This window comes from Salmo trutta, chromosome 35 (assembly GCF_901001165.1).
Source record: "Salmo trutta chromosome 35, fSalTru1.1, whole genome shotgun sequence".
NCBI lineage: Eukaryota > Metazoa > Chordata > Actinopteri > Salmoniformes > Salmonidae > Salmo > Salmo trutta.
Window position 1 is genome coordinate 27,958,260 of NC_042991.1, and position 19,869 is coordinate 27,978,128.

Sequence of the window (19,869 nt, forward strand, 5' to 3'; positions counted from 1 at the left end):
TGTGTGCGTGCACACGCACACACACACACACACACACACACACACACACACACACACACACACACACACACACACACACACACACACACACACACACACACTGATTACAAACTGCAGCCCTACCTCCTCCAGTCTCCTAGGGTTTAAACACACTCTCTACCCATGACTTCATCCAGGCCAGAGTCTCTATGGGGTAGGCAATACCCAGGACCCTGAGGTCTTACTGTTCTATACTGTAATTAATGGCTTTAACAGCCACAGGCAGTGTGTGTGTGTGTGTGTGTGTGTGTGTGTGTGTCTGGCCCAGCCAGAGTGGTCTTTCTCAGTCCTCGTTATGTTGGGTGATGAACAGTAGAGTTCTGGAGCGTTGACAGACTCCAAGAGCAGGATGAATTAAAAGGCTTGTGTGAGGATTTGTTATTCCTCTGTAACAATCCTCCTCTCGTCTTCTCCTCTTCTCCTCTCCACAGTCCAGCTGCAGCCTGCCTTCAGCCCCCTGGACAGACACAGAGAGAGGAGAGGGTTATTATTATTGTAACCACAGGACTGCTGATTGGATTAGCAGCTGGACAGCCTCAGCACAGGACTTCATCCCAAATGACACCCCATTTCCTATATAGTGCACTACTTTCAACCAGGGCCCATAGGGTTTCCCATTTGCTTCTGGTCAAAAGTAGTGCACTATATAGGGAATAGGGTGCCACTTGGGACGCACTGAGTCATCACTTTCCCAAGGACCAGTGTCAGAAAACATAGGCCCCCTATAGCTTTGATTAGGGTCCAGTCAGCGTGCGGATGATTATTAACCCAAGTAGGGTTAATAATCCACACTGTAAAACAACGCACTCGCACACACTTGCACACGCACTCACACACACACACACACACACACACACACACACACACACACACACACACACACACACACACACACACACACACACACTTCCCATGTGCACCTCCAGCTCCAACTCTGTGAAAGCATGAGGAATGTTTCTTAGTGGACTCATCCCAAATGGCACCCTATTCCCAATTTAGTGCAATACTTTTGACCACGACTCTGGTGACTCTGCTGTGAATGTGTGTACAATGTGGTGAGCACTTCCTTTCCCACTGATTCATATAAGCACTGTAGCAGTGGGGTGCTAATAGTGTTGACCTCTAACCTCTATTTCCAAGCATCATGGGGTTGATCAGGAGGCATTCAAATTTCATGGGAATAAATAAAAATAAATATCATAATTCATTACCTTGTTCGTATGCAGGACCGAAAGACAAAATCTATCATAATAATTTCCTGGTTCCTTTTTAATATTCAAAGATTTATTTCAGATTGAAGTGTTTGATCATTTCATTTCTTAAACATGGGATTATAATCTGTGTGTTAGCAATCAATGAATGAAATACAAAAATGATTAAGTAAGGGCTTAATCTGTTCTACTCTGATGAAGTATACTGGACCGTATTGTATTGAGTGGACCTCAGGAAAGCTGAGCCAGTTAATACACATCGGGAGTTACTTGCTGAAGTCTCCTTCAAGTAGGAAGCACCCTTCAACAGACATCTGTGAGCCCAGACATAACACAAACGGCAGGCACTACCCCAGACGGTCAGCACTAAAAACAGCTGACATATTCAAGTTACACACACATCAAGATCTGCCTTAGTGCAGAGGAAGCTATTACCTGTGCTTTCCTTAAGGCTGAACGGCAGGTTTAAATCACAGGCTAAGTGAGGCTTATTGCCCTACATGTCACATTGACTTTTATTTATGGGTTATCTCAGAACCTAGAACCAAGTCTGCATCCCAAATGGGAACCTATTCTCTGTGCACTACTTGCCCAGGACTCATAGGGAATAGGGTGGCATTTTGCACACAGATGAACTCTCGCGTGCAGTCTGTCACAAGAGACTAATCTATGTCTTCATCCATTTTGTCAAAAGTCATTTGAAGTGGCCTATATATAGAAGTAAGGGTGTGATTCTTTATTTCCCTTTCAGTGATTATTCTAATGTTTTATGACCAAGTTGTCACATCTGACTTCAGTTTGGCCTGCACACACACACACACACACACACACACACACACACACACACACACACACACACACACACACACACACACACACACACACACACACACACACACACACACACACACACACACACACACACACACACACTCTCTCTCTCTCTTTCAGAACAGCAGTGATTGCCAATGAAAGGGAATACATCTACTGAGCCCACTGCAAACAAACATATGTCTACTTGGCAGCTTAGTAAAAATATGTCTAGTTAGGAATGCAAATAATCCTAGCTGATTGATTCCATTATTGGATTTTGGTGATTCTTGACTGTGCCTAACATAGTTTGTATAAAATAAATATGCAGGCTTGTCCATAAAGTCTAACTCTAAGGTTTTGGACTACTGTCAGTACATGTGTAGGGTTGCAACATTTCTGGAACTGTCCAACCCTTTATGTTGTATGTGTGTCTAAAACGGTACTATAGTATTCATACGTCTAATGAGGTTCAGTTTTCTTGTACTTATTACTAGTCTGACTGAGCAAACTGCTATAACTGTCTTTCTTTTCATAAAGAAACTTGGTTCTCTTTTGAAAGATACACTACATGACCAAAGGTATGTGGGCACCTGCTCGGCGAACATCTCATTACAAAATCAATGGTATTAATATGGAGTTGGTCCCCCCTTTGCTGCTATAACAGCCTCCACTCTTCTGGGAAGGCTTTCTACTAGGTGTTGGAACATTGCTGCGGGGACTTGCTTCCATTCAACCAGAAGAGCATTAGTGAATTCGGCACTGATGTTGGGCATTTAGGCCTGGCTCGCAGTCAGCATACCAATTCATCCCAAAGCTGTTCGATAGGGTTGAAGTCAGGGCTCTGTGCAGGCCAGTCAAGTTCTTCCACACCTATCTCGACAAACCATTTCAGTATGGACCTCCCTTTGTGCATGGGGGCATTTTCATGCTGAAACAGGGAAGGGCATTCCCCAAACTGTTGCCACAGTTTCACTTCACTGGATCTGAGGGACCTAGCCGAACCATGAAAAACAGCCCCAGACCATTATTCATCCTCCACCAAACTTTACAGTTGTCACTATGCATTAGGGCCCTTAGCGTTCTCCTGGCATCTGCCGAACACAGATTAGTCCATCGGACTGCCAGATTGTGAAGCACGTTTCCACTGCTCCAGAGTCCAATGGCGGCGAGCTTTACACCACTTCAGCCGACACTTGGCATTGCGCATGGTTATCTTACGCTTGTGTGCGGCTGCTCGGCCATGGAAATCCATTTCATGAAGATCCTGTCGAACAGTTATTGTGCTGACATTGCTTCCAGAAGCAGTTTGGAACTCAGTAGTGAGTGTTGCAACCGAGGAAAGGCGATTTTTACGGGCTACGCGCTTCAGCACTCGGCAGTCCTGTTCTGTGAGCTTTTTTTGGCCTACCACTTCGCGGCTGAGTTGTTGTTACTCCTAGAGGTTTCCACTTCACAATAACAGCACTTACAGTTGATTGGAGCAGCTCTAGAAGGGCAGAAATTTGACGAACTGACTTGTTGGAAAGGTGGCATCCTATGATGAAAGTCACTGAGCTCTTCAGTAAGGTCATTCTTCTGCCAATGTTTGTCTATGGAGATTGCATGGCTATGTGCTCAATTGTATACACTTCTTAGCAACGGGTGTGGTTGAAATAGCCGAATGCACTAATTTGAAGGGGTGTCCATATACTTTTGTATATATTGTATAGTGTACAGTACCAGTCAAAAGTTTGGCCACACCTACTCATTCAAGGGTTTTTCTTTATTTGTACTATTTTCTGCATCATAGAATAATAGTGAAGACATCAAAACTATGAAATAACACATATGGAATCATGTTTTTTATTATTATCTTTTTTTTGAGAGAGAGATTTGTTGAATTTCTTTCCTTTTAATGCATTTGAGCCAATCAATTGTGTTGTGACAAGGCACAGTGGTACACATACCTGTTGGGTAAAAGACCAAGTCCATATTACGGCAAGAACAGCTCAAATAAGGAAATACTTTAAGACATGAAGGTCAGTCAAACAGACACATCTCAACATCAACTGTTCAGAGGAGACTGCGTGAATCAGGCCTTCATGGTCAAATTGCTGCAAAGAAACCACTACTAAAGGACACCAATAAGAAGAAGAGACTTGCATGGGCCAAGAAACATGAGCAATGGTCATTAAAGCGGTGGAAATCTGTCCTTTGGTCTGATGAGTCCAAATTTGAGATTTTTGATTACAACCGCCATGTCTTTGTGAGACGCAGAGTAGGTGAACGGATGATCTCCGCATGTGTGGTTCCCACCATGAAGCATGGAGGAGGTGGGATGATGTCGGGATGGTTTGCTGGTGACACTGTGAGTGATTTATTTAGAATTCAAGGCACACTTAACCAGGATGGCTACCACAGCATTCTGCAGCGATATCATTTGTTTATCAACGACCCAACACACCTCCTGGCTGTGTAAGGGCTATTTGATCATGAAGGAGAGTGATGGAGTGATGCATCAGATGATCTGAAATCCACAATCACCCGACCTCAACCCAATTGAGATGGTTTGGGATAAGTTGGACCACAGAGTGAAGGAAAAGCAGCTAACAAGTGCTCAGCACATGTGGGAACTCCTTCAAGACTGTTGGAAAGGCATTCCTCATGAAGCTGGTTGAGAGAATGCCAAGAGTGTGCAAAGCTGTCCTGAAGGCAAAGGGTGGCTACTTTGAAGAATCCAAAATATAAAATGTACTTTGATTTGTTTTTTATTGGTTACTACATGTTATTTCATAGTTTTGATGTCTTCACTATTATTCTACAATGATGAAAATAGTAAAATATGAAAAACCCTGGAATGAGTAAGTGTGTCCAAACTTTTGTCTGGTTCTGTATGTCTATAATGTTTCTCAGTCCGTGACAGACAGCTTGGCTTATGGTCTCCATGGTTCAGCCAACTAGAACCAGGCTTAAGGAGTAACAGGACATTGTGCTCCGTGCCTAGATCCCAAATGGCACCCTATTCCTATATGAAGTGCACTACTTTTAGTACACTATAAGGAATAGGGTGTCATTTGGGACGCAGGCCCTTGAGTAGTAACCAGTGACAGATCCACAGGCGTGACGGTGAGCTCTGCAGACGGATCCCTTTAAACTCCCAGGGCTTTAGAGCAGTAACACCACTGTGTCTGCGGGGCTGATGCCTTCCTTTGTCACAGAGCTGCTAAGCTCCCAATGCAAATATAAAGTGAATACTGTGTCGCTTCTACTTCACATCACTGGGCTTTACTGTCCGGCTACTGGATGGAGTGGAGAGAGAGAGAGGGAGAGGGAGTCAAAGAGGGTCATCTAAGGTCTTTATCAGTCTATCTCTCTTCTGTAGAGGAGAGGAATGGAGTAATGTTGTGATGCAGGACAAGCCAGCAGCAAGGTGACTGTTACATCTTTTGTTTATGTGTTTGTGTCTTCGAAATGTATGTGCTTGTGTGTGTGTGTGTGTGTTAGTTCATGTATATTGTGTCTGTGTATGTACAGTATGTCTGTCTGTATTATGTTTATTGTGTCTATGCTAGCTCTGCCCATGGTGTCATGATGTAGGGGCGGCAGCGTAGCCTAGTGGTTAGAACATTGGACTAGTAACTGAAAAGTTGCAAGATCAAATCCCTGAGCTGACAAGTTACAAATCTGTCTTTCTGTCCCTGAACAAGGCAGTTAACCCACTGTTCCTAGGCTGTTATTGAAAATATGAATTTGTTCTTAATTAACTGACTTGCCTAGTTAAATAAATGTAGAAAGTTCAAGCTCAGACACACTGGTAGGATTGTCAAACGTTTGCCTGCTGACAATACTTAGCACTTCTGAACAGAGTGTCGGCAGTCAATCTCTTCTGTGTTCTCACAGCAAAGACCTTGAAGTCGTCAGCCACTCAGCCTTGTTCAAATACTCCAAACCAGAAAGTAGTGTTGTTTGGCAATGCGTGTGTTGCTTAGTTTATGGTCTAGATTCCAATCTTAGCTAGCTGCTCTAATATTGCTATAGAATTCCCTTGTTGATACTCACCGGCCACATCTCGATAACTACCCAGCAAGATGACAACGAAACAATTGAATTCACTCTCCATAATCCCATACTGCCAGTGCCAGCCCGCAGCCAAATGTTTAGATAGCTAGCTAATGTTAGCATATTCGCTAGCTTGCACAACATAGCTAGCTTGCTAAGGACACTGCACTAACTCAGCAGCTAACACAGGCAGCTGTTTCATGGAAACTAGCTAATCCATTTTGATTTAATTATAATGTCAATACTAGCTACAGTGGTGAGCTAGCTTGGAGGAAGTATTTAGTGTTGTGTGCATTGCGTCTGTGGCGTCTGTGCACTTAGCTAGCTACCATCCCACAGCCTACATTGGATATGAAGTGTGACTGGCTCATGATATTTAACCGTGGATGTACAGAGAATGCCCTATTATTTTTGTTGTCACTCCTGTTGGCTCATGCTCTCTGATTGGTTCAAAGTCAAGTTGTTGGCCACTGCATTGCGATTCTCTATGTAGAAAATGGCAGGTTCGTCACTACTGTGTCGGCACACAGCAGGTACCGCTTTTCTTCTAGCAAGAGAAGGAATGGCCTCCCACTGATAAGTACCTATCGGCAGTGAGATTTTTCCATGAAACTCACCGAGAATCTCACTGCCTATAGGATTTTTATCACAGTAGGAGGCCGTTATTATTACCGTGTGAATCAGGTGACTTTAGAGGTGTGTAAAGAATGCAGCTAGGATCTATTCAATCTGGATCGTTAAAGCGTTACAGATTGCGCAATAGAAACTTAAAGGTAATTTCCCGATTGAGACAACATATGCAGCGTTTACAGTGAGTGCAGTCTCCGCTAACGCGGGAACATTGTCTTTAAATTTCAATCACGCCATAATGCTGAACTTCCGCTATATGGACTGAATAGAGCCTCTAAGGTTGTATCTCAAATGGCACCCTTATGAGGATCAACGCTGGAGATGAGAAGCAGGAACAGGGAGAACATTTATAAAACAATGGACATGACACAGAACATGAACAGCGTCTGGACAGGGGAAAAATAACGACATCAATGCTGACACAGGGAACAAACTGAGGAAGACAGATATAGAGGGGGTAATCAACAAAGTAATGGAGTCCAGGTGAGTCCAATATTGCGCAGCTGCGCGTAATGATGGTGACAGGTGTGCGTAATGAAGGGCAGCCTTGCGCCCTTGATCACCAGAGAGGGGGAGCAGGAGCAGGCGTGACAACCCTATTCACTACATAGTGGACTAGAGTGCCATTTGGGATGTAGACTAAGATACAATCTGATTAAGATCCAGGCACTCAGCCAACCCCCCGAGGCATAGGATATGGCCCTAAAAAAGAATGTGAAGGAGGATAAATGCTCAATGTTCAAACTCTTGACTTCAGGGTACTCTCTTTCTTTCATTGTCCCCTCTTTAGCCTGATTCTTCTCCACTCCTCTCCTCTATCCATCCATCCTCCATTCCTCTCCTCCATCCATCCATCCATCCATCTATCCTCCACTTCTCTTCTCAAATCAGGCAGGCTGTCAGAGGGAGCTACGTTTTGCTGAACAACGGGTAATTGAGATGTCCCATCTTGCTCTTAAAAGAAATGGAGGGATTGTCGAGTTTCCTATTAAATTATTAACGCACAGCCCCTGGCGTAGCCCCATGCAGCCGAGCTGGGCCAGAGATCTGGTTTCCTGGCTAGGAGGAGAGTGGATGCCATGTTCCCTTCCCTCTCCCTCCCTTGTCCCTTCCTTCTCCCCTGCACAAGGCCAATGTGTCGAGGGCTAGGCAGAGGCTAGATGGATCCATTAAAGAAGGAATACGATCCAAGAGTGTGACATAAAAATAGAGAAGACGAAGAGGAATGTGGCATCGGCTTAACCAAGGAAACGCAATACGCCTAGTCTGCCTGAGGACATACGATACTGTAGTGTGTTACAGCAAAGAGCATAACAGGTGGATTCATAGCCCACACTTAACTATATAATTAACGTATATTTCAAAGCATAGTTGACTTGATAAAGAGTGTTGTACGAAAAGTGTACTACAAGTTTTCTAACCCTCTAATGTACACATTTTGTTTTTTCAATACATACCTACACCTACGCTACGGTCACAAGACGCAGGCCTCCTTAATGTCCCTAGAATTTCTAAGGAAACAGCTGGAGGCAGGGCTTTCTCCTATAGAGCTCAATTTTTATGGAATGGTCTGCCTATCCATGTGAGAGACGCAGACTGTGTCTCGACCTTTAAGTCTTAACTGAAGACTCATCTCTTCAGTAGGTCCTATGATTGAGTGTAGTCTGGCCCAGGGGTGTGAAAGGTGAACGACGAGGCACTGGAGTAACGAACCGCCCTTGCTGTCTCTGTTTGGCCGGAATCCCTCTCTCCACTGGGATTCTCTGCCTCTAACCCTACTACAGGGGCTGAGTCACTGGCTTACTAGTGCCCTTACATGCCGTCCCTAGGAGGGGTGCGTCACGTCGTGCCAGGCTTTTTTCACTATAATCGACTTGAGTGGGTTGAGTCACTGACGTGATCTTCCTGTCCGGTTTCGCTCCCCCTCGGGCTTGCGCGGGGGAGGAGATCTTTTGTGGGCTCTACTCCGCCTTGTCTCCGGGTAGTAATTTGGTGGTCTGTTGATATCCCTCTAGTGGTGGGGGTGGGGGGGGGCTGTGCTTTGGCAAAGTGGGTGGGGTTATATCCTGCCTGGTTGTCCCTGTCCTGGGGTATCGTCGGACAGGGCCACAGTGTCTCCCAACACCCCCAGTATCTGTGCTGCAATAGTCTATGTGCCGGGGGGCTAGGGTCAGTCTGTTATATCTGGTGAAATTCCCGTCTTATATGGTGTCCTGTGTGAACTTAAGTATGCTCCCTCTAATTCTCCCATCTCCCTCTCCCGGAGGACCTGAGCCCTAGGACCATGCCTCAGGACTACCTGGCCTGACAACTCCTGGTTGTCCCCATCCCCAATTCACCTGGTCGTGTTGCTGTTTTGCCTGTGGCTATGGAACCATGACCTCTTCACTAGATGTGCTACCTTGTCGTGCTGCTGCTCAAGTTTAAACTGTTCTGCCTGCGGCTACGGAACCCTGACGTGTTCACCGGACGTGCTACCTTGTCCCAGACCTGCTGTTTTCAACCTTCCCTCTCTCTCTCTCTCTCTCTCTCTCTCTCTCTCTCTCTCTCTCTCTCCCTCTCTCTCCCTCTCTCTCTCCCTCTCTCTCTCCCTCTCTCTCTCCCTCTCCCTCTGCCTCTCTCCCTCTCCCTCTCCCTCTCCCTCTCCAACTCTACCGCACCTGCTGTTTTGACCTCTGAGTGCTCGACTATGAAAAGCGAACTGACATTTACTCCTGAGGTGCTGGCCTGTTGCACCCTCTACAACCACTGTGATTATTATTATTTGACCCTGCTGGTCATCTATGAATGTTTGAACATCTTGAAGAACGATCTGTCCTTAATGGCCTCGTACTCTTATAATCTCCACCCGGCACAGTCAGAAGAGGACTGGCCACCCCTTCCTAGGTTCCTGCCTTTCTAGGGAGTTTTTCCTGATGATTGGGGTTTTATGTTGGGCTTCTGTATAAGCACTTTGTGAGATCTGCTAATGTAAAAAGGGCTTTCTAAATACATTTGATTTGATTTAATCTCAAATGGCACCCTATTCCCTTTATCACAACTTTTTACCAGGGCTCTGGTCGCTATACTAAACAAACACACATACAAATAAACAGACCACTAAACTCCCCTAAGTAGTACAAGTAAACCCCTCCAACTCAAACCAGAGAAGATAGTAGAAGCCAGTAGAAGATATAAAGGACAGATCGACATTTACTGGGGGGAGGGGCTGGTCCAACTCAAGGTGTTATAAAAAAAATGCATCCCCCTCCCCAAAGTTGCAAATATTTTCACATGACCCTCCCGTTGTACTGTAAAATAAATTTAACAACCTCCCCCTCATAGAATTAACTCTAAATAATGTTTACGACCACAAATAACAATAACTGTAGCGACCCTGTTTTTATAAACATGGATATTGACTGTGCCACCTCAGCATGCTTTTGTGGCACAGTTGATGCCACACAGGACTATGGGCCAGAAGGTTGAGGGTTTGCCGACCACCACAGGTGAGCTCACTCTCCTTGACTGTGTCAATACGCTATGATCAGAGATTTCCCACCAACAGGTTTCTGTGCCGATGCACCACACAACCAATAAACAAAGCACACTGACTTCGGGCACTTTAATATCATGGTTTGAGTTTTCAACAAAACAATAAATAGACTATGTCAATCTCAACAAACAGAAAATACATCCCTCCCTGCCTTGTAGGTTTACCCAGTATCCGAATGTCATTCAAATTTTGGGTGTTTTGTAACCGATGTCTCTTTCCATTCGTCAATTGGCCGCTGATTGATTGATTTAATTTGTCAATTAAAAAAATACATACACAATGATTATTTAAAATGACCAGGATTGCACAATAAAGTCGGGGACCTATTTCCATTTTGGTCCCAACTCTTTGGGGACATAAATACATATACAATTACATAGATACAGACACATTGCAGAGATCGAGACGAAAAAATACTCATTGTCCAGATGAGTATGAGGGGGGAGTTTAAGTACAATTCTTACAAGCTTGTTTTGGCTGGTCTGTAGCTTATTCTATAGATGTTTGGGGCTGCTGGTGAACCATGATGTGCAGCATAATCAAAGTGACACTGGACTAGCGCACTTGCCAGAGTCTTTAGGTGGTCTCTAGCTAGGTTTCCATCCAATTGGTGACAAATTTTCATGTGAATATTCTAAAATCTTCATAAAAACAATAGGCCATTTCAGAGCTTCCTTTAGGAAAATGTAGACAACATGACAGGGAAGATTTTAATTTACCAGGCATTTGAGACATTTAATGGGCATCCATATGCATTCAGATCCAACCTGGCACCATCAATAATCGAGGGATGTTGGCCAAATCAGCCACATTTACGTGTCCTTAAAAACAGTCTGTAACAAATGACATAAACACTATCCCTTGTGTTTCTATGTGTAGAATATGCAAAACGTTATTGCCCATTTTTTTGTACATTTTTTGGCTACTTTCCCAAAACTATAATTGTCCAACTCACAGTTCAGCTGTCAGAGATTTGAGCACTAAATGTATCAGGGCACTGCATGCAAAGGCCTTAGGGCTTACAGTAGGTGTCCACTGTGTGATATGAACATTTTAATAAATATATATAGCCTATATAAAGGAAGAGAAGCTTTGGCCTAACCCCAGAGAGAGAGATATGCCGGTGGCTTGGTACGACAGCGACAAGCGTTTATTTATGTCAGATGGCTACTGCGTCTGCTATACAGATATATACATAAGGAGGGTAATTCATACATTTTCCATCCAAATATTTTGTATAAAGATAAACATTCTATTGTTAGATTATAGGAGTAACTCTGGCAGGCCTGAAGCAGTCTTACTCACCTCAATTTCAATTGTCAGAGTCAGTTGGAGCACTAGGGCACACTGCCTTCATATCATAGGCCTGCAGTAGCTACCAAACCTTCACAAACGTTTCTAAACTTTATTAGGCTAATATCGAAAGTAAGTCAAGCCATAGTTCATAGTGAAAATACGAGAAGAAGAGCGGATGTAAACAAGAGAAAAAAAAAACAATCAACCCACCCAAAGCCAAAAAATAAATGTTTGACAACCCTCCCCTACTTTGGACCACCTCCCCAGTAAATTTCAATCTGTCCCTAAGATGAAGTGTACAGACTGCATGAAAAGTAGTGCACTATAAAGGGAATGGGGTGTCATTTGGGACGACGCCTCAGTGTACATGTCTGAAGCGCAGATGGGGTTTGTTAGACAGGCATGGGCCATCAGCAGTGTGGCCCCTGAGAGACACGGACTCTCGGCACCCGTGGAGGGGGAAGAGAGAGAACGGGCCCAGGAGAATGGAGCAGAGGCAGCCACCTGATGTGTGTGTGTGTCAGAGTATGTGTGTGTCGGTGAGGGTGTGTGTGCGCGTGTGTGTGTGTGTCAGAGTATGTATGTGTGTGTGTCTGTGAGGATGTGTGAGTGTGTGTGTGTGTGTGTGTGTCAGAGTATGTGCGTGTGTGTGTGTGTGTGTGTCAGAATATGTGCGTGAGTGTGTGTGTGTGTGTCTTTGAGGGTGTGTGTGAGTGTCAGAGTATGTGTGTGTGTGTCTGTGAGGGTGTGTGTGTGTGTGTGTCAGATTATGTATGTGTGTGTGTCTGTGAGGGTGTGTGAGTGTATGTATGTATGTGTATCAGAGTATGTGCGTGTGTGTGTCTGTGAGGGTGTGTGTCTGTGAGGGTGAGTGTGTGTGTGTGTGTCAGAGTATGTGCGTGAGTGTGTGTGTGTCTGTGAGGGTGTGTGTGAGTGTCAGAGTATGCATGTGTGTGTGTGTGTGTGTGTGTGTGTGTGTGTGTGTGTGTGTGTGTGTGTGTGTGTGTGTGTGTGTGTGTGGTGTGTGTGTGTGTGTGCGTGTGTGTGTGTACATATACATTTATATTTTAGTCATTTAGCAAACACTCTTATCCAGAGCGACTTACTGTTAGTATATGTGTGTGTTTATGTGCATGTGTGTGTGTGTGTGGGTGTGTGCGTGCTTTCAAACATGCGGCAATTACAGCAGTGTGACAGAAGCAGGACAGTACTGACAGACCCAGGACAGTACTGACAGACCCCAGCCCCGAGGCAGACACCCATCAACCCACCACACACCGTCAGCATCCATGTGTGTGTCTGCGTGTGTGTGTGTGTGTGTGTGTGTATGCATGCGTGTGTAGACCCTGAGATGACATAGTGTGGGGGGGGTTGGGTGTTTGGGGGTTGGCACGCCATCCAGGGGGAGGAGAAGAAAGGCAAAACTTGGACTGACACCAGAATCTCCAGCAGGAGAAATGCTGAGGGATAAGCTGATATCTTATATGTTCTATGCATAGAATGACTTTAGGCTGCCCAGTGGGGTTAGTCACACTGAATTACCGGCTTTTCTACTGAGCTGAAGCATCAGGCGGTTAGTTACTGAGGGTTGTTGCTCCTGAGACCAATACCTTACTAGATAGTTCTATGATTAATTATAAGTTCTATAATATAGGTTCTATGATTAATTCATCTGTTGGTGCTGTGGTTAGACAGTAGACCGACAGGACTAAAATACATGTTGGCTCATTATACGGATGCGGTTCAGAGCATGCAATCAATTGAATGAAAATGTATATAGATATTTTTTTACTGTAATAACTCCTACACTTCATTGGTCAGCCATCTCAGGCCTTTACGGCATTGTACTGTGATACACTACTGGGTGCATCCTGAATGGCGTCCTATTCCCTATTTAGTGCACCACTTTTGACTAGGGCCCATAGGGCTCTGATTAAAAGTAGTGCACTATATAGGGAATAGGGTGCCTTTTGAGACGTAGCTGTAGAGTAGCTAGTAATCGTCACTTACTCTGTCATTCTGTCTTTTGCATCACAGCACACCTGTTAATAGACACATAGATGGAATGGAAAGCTCTTTTAGTGAAGTGGTGGAGCGTTGAGCAATCAGATGAGCGCTAATGCCTTTTCCCTACAGTCTATCTAATGGAACCTCCCGGACCCCAACATTAATATTTAAACGCTGACAAGTCTCACTCCTACTTAGGTCTGTCTGTAAGCACATGAGACAGGTCCTCGCTTCTGATCACAGCCTTTCAACACTGACACACCACGACTCACTGCTCCCCCCTCCGAGGCACTACCATAAACAGCCGCCAGGCACGAGGAGGAGGAGGTATGGCGAACAACAACAATGCAGCACACCCTCACTCGTACAGGAGTTATAGGAATCACGGGCATTGAGTTCAAACCGTTGCCGCGGTAATTCTCTCTGACACGGTTGACGTCCCTGGCCTGAATGTCTGTTGTCACCGTCAGGGAGGGGAGGGAGGGGTACGGGGTTAATGTCAATGGACCCTGGGCTCACCTGAAGGCTAAGAGGATGGGGGATGGGGGACGGGGAGGACACCAGTTGGGCCTCTGGCTGGCTCCCTCTGTGTATATCTCAATACTATGTAGCCCAGAGGGGAGCAGGGGATAAACAGTGACAGTGTCACGCAACCAGTCTGGCCTGTGTCAAAGATGTGGCACGTAGCTCAGCCAGGCAGGCAGGCAGGCAGGCAGGCAGGCAGGCAGGCAGGCAGGCTCAGAGGACATGTCAGGCAGGCAGGCAGGCAGGCAGGCAGGCAGGCAGGCAGGCAGGCTCAGAGGACATGTCAGGCAGGCAGGCAGGCAGGCTCAGTGGACATGTCAGGCAGGCAGGCAGGCAGGCTCAGAGGACATGTCAGGCAGGCAGCGTGCCAGTGAATAATGTAGGTTATCTGTCACATGATGTCACTATGAAGAGTGCGTTCATACTCCTACTGATATGACAGGTGTGAACAGGACAGCATGTGGATGGGGTAGGATAGCAGTAGTAGTGGTGGTGGTGGTGGTGGTGGTGGGTAGTTGTCATGGATGGCTTGGCTTCAATTCTGCCTGGTTACTGTCTGTTACTGGGTAGGATTTGATTTACAGTAGGCTCAGCCAATCCACAGCAGGGCAAACAGGTAGTACAGAGTAAACTGTAAACATGAGAGGAGGAAATATTTGTTATAATGTCTGTATTTACAGACAGAAACACCAGGGTGATATTTAGCCTTTCTTCTGATAACGGATTAAAAAATATGGCACTGAATTAAGATAATAAAAGAGAGCAGTCTTGTCCGGAAATAATCTGCAGCCAGGATGTGAATGGAGAGAAGGGATGTCTGCATACTAAGAGCTGTGACTTTTCATAGCAGGTTAGGAGAGCATTTTCACTAACCCTAACCCTTTTCCTAAACTTAACCTAATTATCCTAACCTGCTACATAATTCTCATTACCTCAGTAGCGGTGCATGGGTTAAAATCACTGGGGAATCCAAGCCAGAAGAAAATGTCATATTACAACCTATGTGTTGTGGTAATTGCCTTGTTTGCTCTATAACCTGTCAGTTCATATGCCTTGCCACCGTGATATACATAGGCCAGATATATTCAACAACAGAACTGGAGAGCAACCTCTGTCCGGTGAAGTCCACAAAGCATATTGCATGTAGAAAACAGTCACATGACCTACAGCATGGTCAAGCAAGTTAATGTTTCCGAAATTTTCGGACTACTAAACAACTATTGATTATAACCAGGGAGAGTTACCGCAAGTCGCAAAGATAACAGGAGCTGCCTCCACTATTCCAGCACCATTTAACTTCATCAAATCACCTATGATTGCTCGTTGTTTTCCCTTGATTTCAAAGCTACGGGCTGCAACAATGTCATCCTCTTTTTTGACCAGACAGGATGAGATAGATGGGCTAGACAAACAGGGACAGAGGGGCGCAGATGCTTTCTCCGGGGAGACGCGTTCAGCTTCTTGCGAATTGAAGCAAAATAATGAAAACACAGAGAGACGAAAAAATACATTATTTTAATACAGTGCATTCAGAAGTATTCAGACCCCTTGACTGTTTCCACATTTTTGTTACGTTGCAGCCTTATTCTAAAATGGATCAAATTAATATTTATTATTTTTTCCCTCATCAATCAAGCGAAAAACAAGTTTTTTAGAAACGTTTGCAAATGTATAAAAAAAAAATGTAACTGTCATAGGCGTCGTAAGGATTGGACCAAGCGCAGCGGGTTAAAATGCTCATCTTCTTAATTATTTAAAGAAAACACTTAAACAAAATAAACAAAACGACAAAACAGTTCCGTAAGGCAACACAGGCTATACAGGAAAACAACCACCCACCAAACACAAGTGAAACCAAACACAACTAAATATGGCCTCCAATTAGAGACAACGACAACCAGCCGCCTCTAATTGGAGGTCATTACCAAAAACCCAACATAGAAATAGAAACTAGATATAAACATAGAATAGATAACATAGAACATAAACCCCAAAACAACCGAAACACACACCCCTGCCACGCCCTGACCAAACTACAATGACAAATAACCATTTTACTGGTCAAGATGTGACAAAAACAGAATACCTTATTTACATAAGTATTCAGAACCTTTGCTATGAGACACAGTGCGTCCTTGTTCCAATGATCATCCTTTTTATTTAAATTTTACATTTTTTTAAATTTAACCATTTTATTTAACTAGGCCAAGTCAGCTAAGAACAAATTCTTATTTACAACGATGGCCTACCAGAAGGCAACGACCTCCTGCAGGGACAGGGGGCTGAGATTAAAATAAAATAAAATATAGAAGAGAGACACCACAACACTACATAAACGAGACACCTAAAGACAACAACATAGTATGGCAGCAACACATGAAAACACAGCATGGTTAGCAAACACATAATGACAACAAATGGTAGCAACCAACATGACAACAACATGCTAGCAACACACACATGACAACAACATGGTAGTGACACAACATGGCAGCAGCATATGGTAGCAGCACAACGGCATGGTACAACATGATTGGGCACAGACCAACAGCACAAAGGGCAAGATAGGTAGAGGACAACAATGCATCACGTGAATGAGATGTTTCTAACAACTTGATTGGCGTCCACCTGTGGTAAATTTCAATTGATTGGACATGATTTGGAAAGACACACACCTGTCTATATAAGGTCCCCACAGTTGGACAGTGCATGTCAGTTGCAACAATCAAGCCATGAGGTCGAAGGAATTGTCCGCAGAGCTACGAGACATATTGTGTCGAGGAACATATCTGGGGAATGGTACCAAAAAATGTCTGCAGCAATTGAAGGTCCCCAAGAGCACAGTGGCCTCCATCATTCTTTGACACCATCATTCTTTTTCCCCATCCAACCTAACAGAGAGAATCTGCAGTGAAGAATGGGAAAAACTCCCCAATACAGGTGTACCAATGAAGACTTGAGGCTGTAATCACTGCCAAGGTGCTTCAAGTACTGAGTAAAGGGTTCTGAATACTTACATAAATGTGAATTTATAAAAACCTGTTTTTGCTTTGCCATTACGGGGTATTGTGTGTAGATTGATGAGATAAAAAAATATTTTATCAATTTTAGAATAAGGCAGTAACAGATTTTTTGGGGAAAAAGTCAAGGGGTCTGAATACTTTTCCGAATGCACTGTATATTTTCTTGGTCATTTTTTGGGGAAGCCTGGTTTCCCTTGACATCCATGAATACAGGCCACCGCCTCACCACCTGAACAAGTTCTCCTAACCTGCTACGAAAAGTCGTAGCTAGAAGTGTCATGTTTTACGAGCTGAATATTTCTCTCTCTGAGAATTTCTCTCTTTGGTCTGCACTCCATCTCTAAGTCTGCCTCCAAAATGGCACCCTATTCCCTATTTCATGTACTACTTAGGATATAGCGTGCCATTTGGGATGCAGCCTGCTATAGGGCTGGAGGAGGCTGTGAGGAAATTAAAAATAAAAGCTAGTCTGATTGGAACATCAACTGGATTGAAATGACTTTGTGTCTGAGTACTATCCATGCATCTCCCACAGCTGCTGCAGACAGCCAGTCTGTAGTCAACCACCAATCAACTAAAATCAGGGGCTCTTGTAGTCTGGGTGAGGAGGTTATAGAGATAGAGATATCTACAGTAGGCAATGGATGCTGGATGATGATTGGAGAAATATGACATTCCTGCTTGTGTTAACCAGGCTGGGTTCAAGCTCGGGTCTCCTGCGTAGTAGTAGTAGCAGCAGCAGTAGTAGTAGTAGCAGTAGCAGTAACAGTAGCAGTGGCAGTAGTAATAGCAGTAGTAGTAGTAATAGTAGTAGTAGCAAACAGTAGTGGCAGTAGTAATAGCAGTAGTAATAGCAGTAGAAGTAGTAATAGTAGTAGTAGCAACAGTAAGTAGCAGTAGTAGTATTAGTATTAGTAGTAGTAGTAGCAGCAGTAGTATTAGTAGTATCAGTAGCAGTAGGATAATCAGTAGTAGTAGTAGTAGTAGTAGTATTTTAATAGTATCAGTAGTAGCATCAGTAGTAGTAGTGGCAGTAACGCAGCAATAGTAGTAGTAGCAGTAGTAGCAGCAGCATTAGTAGTAGCAGTAGTAGTAGCAGTAGGAGAATCAGTCGTAGTAGTAGTAGTAGCATTAGTAGTAGCAATAGTAGTAGTAGCAGTAGTTGTTAGTAGTAGTAGGAGTAGTAGCAGTAGTAGCAATAGTAGCAGTAGCAATTAGCAGCAGTAGTTGCAGTAGTAGTATTAGTAGTAGCAGTAGCAGCAGCAGGGTAGTAGTAGTAGTAGTAGTAGTAGTAGCAATAGTAGCAGTAGCATTAGTAGCAGCAGCAGTAGTAGTAGTAGTAGTAGTAGCAGTAGCAGTAGTAGCATTAGTAGTAGTAGTAGTAGGAGTATTAGAAGTAGCAGCAGCAGTGGTAGTGGTGGTAGTAGTATTAGTAATAGTAGTAGTTAGTAGTAGTAGCTGTGGTTATAGTAGTATAGTTCAGTATACTACAATATGACCTGTTGACACTGTTGGACGTCTGAATGGACTTAGTAGAAAGGGTTGGATTGGATTTAGGAAGTTGGACTTGACTGAACCATTGAAACCGCAGTTTTATGAAAGCATAGGGGAACTGTGATACAGTGTGAGTGGTGGTCCATACTTTCACCTCCACACTGTATAAGGTGTCAGGGAGAGAAAATGCACTGTTAAACATTTATGAACAAATTACAAATGTTTTGTAAATTACACCATATAAAATACGACCGTTTTTTTGCATAATCCCTCACACAAAAGCCTAATTTCCATATTCTCCCTTCTACAATGTCATTAGGGTGTTGACTGCTGCTGGCATATTAAAATAAGTAATGCGGTGCCACCGAGAGCTCGGGCTCTCTCCCGGGTCTTGATTGCAAGTGATGAAGAGACACACCACACACACTTTAATAATCTCCCTCTGTGGGAGGTCCACTGATGATGAACAGCTCTGAGCTCAAATGTACTCTCCGCCACAGGAGGTGTTGAGGGGAGGATGGCTCATCATAATGGCTGGAACGGAGTAAATGGAATGGGATCAAACACATGGAAACCATGTGTTTGATGTGTTCAATACAATTCCATTTATTCCGTTCCAGCCATTACTATGAGGGCGGCAGGTAGCCTAGTGGTTAGAGCGTTGACTAGTAAACCGCAAGGTTGCAAGATTGAATCCCTGAGCTGACAAGGTAAAAATCTGTGGTTCTGCCCCTGAACAAGGCAGTTAACCCACTGTTCCTAGGCTGTCATTGAAAATAAGAATTTGTTGTAACTGACTTGCCTAGTTAAATAAATCAAATAAATGAGCCGTCCTCCTCAATTAAGGTGCCAACGGCCATCCCTTTGCTCTCCACACTCTGAAACAATACCTTGCTTTTCCCATATTTACAGTGCCTAGTGAAAGTCGACACCCCCTTGCACAGTCTTACATTTACAAATTTACAACTGGCCAGGTCACAATTTTGACTTAAATCTACTTGAAAATCTCTGGCAAGACTTGAAAATGGCTGTCTAGCAATGATCAACAACCAATTTGACAGAGCTTGAAGAATTTTGAAAAGAATAATATGCAAATGTTACACAATCCAGGTGTGTGAAAGCTCTTAGAGACTGTACCCAGAAAGACACATCTGTAATCGCTGCCAAATGTTATTCTACAAAGTACTGACTCAGGGTGTGAATATTTATGTAAATAAGATATTTCTGTATTTCATTTTAAATTAGCAACAATTTCTAA